The sequence below is a fragment of the Colobus angolensis genome, unplaced genomic scaffold (genome assembly GCF_000951035.1).
Source record: "Colobus angolensis palliatus isolate OR3802 unplaced genomic scaffold, Cang.pa_1.0 Scaffold109, whole genome shotgun sequence".
NCBI classification, from domain to species: Eukaryota; Metazoa; Chordata; class Mammalia; order Primates; family Cercopithecidae; genus Colobus; species Colobus angolensis.
Window position 1 is genome coordinate 7,881,993 of NW_012111919.1, and position 4,334 is coordinate 7,886,326.

The following is a 4,334-nucleotide window of genomic DNA, read 5'->3' on the forward strand; positions in this document are numbered from 1 at the left end:
CACCCACTCTTCCACCTTCGACGCTGGGGCTGGCATTGCCCTCAACGACCACTTTGTCAAGCTCATTTCCTGGTATGACAACGAATTTGGCTACAGCAACAGGGTGGTGGACCTCATGGCCCACATGGCCTCCAAGGAGTAAGACCCCTGGACCACCAACCCCAGCGAGAGCACAAGAGGAAGAGAGAAGCCCTCACTGCTGGGGAGTCCCTGCCACACTCAGTCCCCCACCACACTGAATCTCTCCTCAGTTTCCATGTAGACCCCTTGAAGAGGGGAGGGGCCTAGGGAGCCCCACCTTGTCGTGTACCATCAATAAAATCCCCTGTGCTCAGCCAAAAAAAAAAAAAAAAGAAATATAGTAATAATGACTTCAATGCAATGTTGTTGTGACGATCTCTTATAGAAAACACACTTGCCACTTGATTTTTCCCTATTTTTTATGTGATGAAATACACATAGCATAAAATTTACTATCTTAACCATTTTTAATTGTTTTTAAATTTAATATTTTACAAGACATGGTCTAGCTCTGTCGCCCAGGCTGGAGTGCAGTGGCACAATCATAGCTCACTGCAGCCTCAAACTCCTGAGCACAGTAATCCTCCCACCTCAGCTTCCCAAAGTGCTGGGATTACAGGCATGAACTCTTGCACCTTGCCTATATTAATCATTTTAAGTGTACAGTTAAAGTGGAATCAACTGTATTTATTAAGTACATTCATATTGTACATATTTCACCACTACCACCACCACCACCACCATCCATCCATCCATCTCCAGAATTCTTTATCTTGCAAAACTGAAACTGTATGCTCATTGAACAATAATTCCCTATCCCCCTTAAAGCTGTCCCTGGCAACCACATTCTACTTTCTGTCTTTATGAATTTGACTACTCTAGGTACCTCATAAAAATGGAATCATTCAGTCTTTTTGTGGTTGGCGTAATTCACTTCATGTAATGTCCTCAAGGTTCATCCATGTTGTAGCATGTAGCAGAATTTCCGTTCTTTTAAAGACTGAATAATATTCCATTGTATGAGTATACCACATTTTGCTTATCCACTCATCCGTTGATAGACACTTGGATTGCTTCCACATTTTACCTAGTGCAAACAATACTGCTATGAACCTGGATATGTAAATATCTGTTTAAGACCATGCTGTCAGATATTTTGGGTATATACTTAGAAGTGGAATTGCTGAATCAAATAGTGATTTTATTCTTAGTGTTTGAAGAAGTGTCATACCATGTGATTGCACCATTTTACATTCTCACCAGTAGTGCACAAAGATTCCAGTTTCTTCACATCCTCACCAAAACTTATTTCTTCTTAATAGTTTCCATCCTACTGGAATGGTGAGAAGTGGTATTTGATTGTAGCTTCGATTTGCATTTTCCTATTAGTGACATTGAACATTTTTTCATGTTCTTATTGGCCATATGTGTATTTTCTTTAGAGAAAAGTCTATTCAAATCCTTTGCCTATTTCTACATTGGGTTGTTTTGCTTTGTTGTTGTTGTTTTTGGAAGTTCTTTATGTATTCTGGGTATTAATCCCTTATCAGATATATGACTTGTAAATATTTTGTTTTATTCCGTGGGTTGCTTTTTCACTCTGATGGTGTTTCTTATGCACAAAAGTTTTTAAATTCTCATCAAGCCCAATTTGTCTAGTTTTTTCTTTTGTTGCCTGCACCACTGATGTCATATTCACAAAATCATTGCCAAATTCAGTGTTGCTAAGTTTTTGCCGTATGTTTTTTCCTAAGAGTTCGTAATTTTAATTCTTACATTTAGGTCATGATCCATTTTGATTTAATTTTTGTATGTGTTGTAACAGTCCAACTTCATTATTTTGCAGTGGATATCCAATTTTCCTAGCACCATTTGTTTAAAAAACTGTCTATGCCAGTAACACACTTGTTTTGGGTAAGGTAGCTTTGTAGTAAGTTTTGAAATCAGGAGTGAGTACTTAAACTTTGTTCTTTTTCCAAAATTGTTTTGGCTATTTGAGAGCCCTTGTAATTCCATATTAATTTTAGGATGGAGTTTTCTATTTCTGCAGAAACATCATTGGGATTTTGATAAGGATTCCATAGAATCTGAAGATTGGTTTATATAATATTAACATCTAAACAATATTGTCTTCTAATCCATGAACATGAGATGTCTTTCCATTTGTGTCTTCTTTAATTTCTTTTAGCAATGTTTTATAGTTTTAATTGTACAAATCTTTTACTTTCTTGGTTAATTCCTAAATTTTTTTTTTTGTTTTTGATGTTACTGTAGACGGAATTGTTTTCTTTTTTCTTTCTTTTTTTGAGAGGGAGTCTTGCTCTGTTGCCCAGGCCGGAGTGCAGTGGTGCGAGGCACAATCTTGGCTCACTGCAACCTCCACCTCCCAGGTTCAAGCGAGTCTCCTGCCTCAGCCCCTTGAGTAACTGGGATTACAGGTGCCTGCCACCACATGTGATTAATTTTTGTATTTTTCATAGATACAGGGTTTTGCCATGTTGGCCAGGCTGGTCTCAAACTTCTGACCTCAGGTGATCCACCCATCTTGGCCTCCCAAAGTGCTGGGATTACAGGTGTGAGCCACCGTGCCTGGCTGGAATTTTCTTAATTTCCTTTTGGGATAGCTTCATCATTAGTGAATAAAAATGCAATTGATTTTTGCAGCATGTTGATTTAATATCCTCCTACTTTCATATCGTCCTACCTTGCTGAATTCATTTATTAGTTATAACCATTTTTAAATGGAATCTTTAGTGTTATCTATATGTAAGAGCATATCATTTGTGAAGAGATAATTTTACCTCTTTCTTTCCAATGTGGATGACTTATTTTTAAATTATTTTCTCGCTTAGTTACTCTGGTTAGAACTTCCAGTGCTATGTTGAATAGGAGTACAAAAGTGAGCTTCCTTGCTTTGTTCCTGATTTTGTAGGATAAGCTTTCAGTTTTTCACTATTGAATATAATGTTCACTGTGTTTTATACACGTCTTTTATTATGTGGAGGCAGACCCCTTCTATTCCCTGCTTGAGTGTTTTTGTCATGAAAGGGTTTTGAATTTTGTCAAATGCTTTCTCTACCTAAATGGAGGTGATCATAAAGTTTTTTCCCTCCATTCTGTTACTGTGCTGTATTACATTGATTTTTTTTCCTCAACTGCTATTGATTGATTTTCATGTGTTGAATTATCCTTGCATTTCTAGGAATAAATTCCACTTGGTCATGGTGTATAATCCTTTAAATATGCTACTAAATTCAATTTGCTAGTATTTTATTGAGGATTTTTGCATCAAAGTCATGAGTGATATTGATCTGCACTTTTCTTCTAGTGTCTGTGTTTGGCTTTGGTGTCAGAGCACTATTCGCTTTATAGAGTGATTTAGAGTTTTCTTTCCTTTTCAGTGTTTTGGAAGAGTTTAAGAAGGACTCGTGTTGGTTCTTCCTTAAACATTTAGCAGAATTCATCAGTGCAGCCATCAGGTCCAGGGCTTTTCTTTGTCAAGAGGTTATTTTTAGATTACTGATTGAATCTCCTTACAAATTACAGGTTAATATGGTTTGTCTGTGTCCTCACCCAAATCTCATCTTGAACAGTAGCTCCCATAATTCCCACATGTTGTGGGAGGGAGCCGGTGGGAGATAATTGAATCATGGGGCAGTTTCCCCCATACTGTTCTCGTGGTAGTGAATAAGTCTCACAAAATCTGATGGTTTTGTAAGGGATTTCTCCCTTCACTGTTCTTTCAGTCTCTCTTGTCTGCCGCCATGTAAGACATGCCGTTTGCTTTCTGCCATGATTGTGAGGCCTCCCCAGCCACATGGAACTGTGAGTCCATTAAACCTCTTTTTTCTTTAAAAAAAACAAAAAAAACAAACCCAGTCTTGGGTATATCTTTACTAGCAGCATGGAACAGAATAATACACAGGTCTATTCATATTTTCTATTTCTTCATGATACAATCTTGGTAGGTTTTTTGTTTCTAGGCATTTGTTCATCTACTTTGTCCCATTTTTCGGCACACAATTGTTCATATAATCCTCTTTATTTCTGTAGAATTGATGGTAATGTTCCCATTTTCATTTCTGATTTTAGTAATCTGAGTCTTTTTTTTCCTTAAGTCAATTTAGCCTAAATTTTATTAATTTTTGTTAATCTTTTTAAGAACCAACTTTTGGTTTTGTTGATTCCATTTTTCTGTTTTTTTTTTTTTTTTGAGGCAGAGTCTTGCTCTGTCGCCTGGACTGGAGTGCAGTGGCCAGATCTCAGCTCACTGCAAGCTAGCCTGGGTGATAAAGCCAGACTTTGTCTCAAAA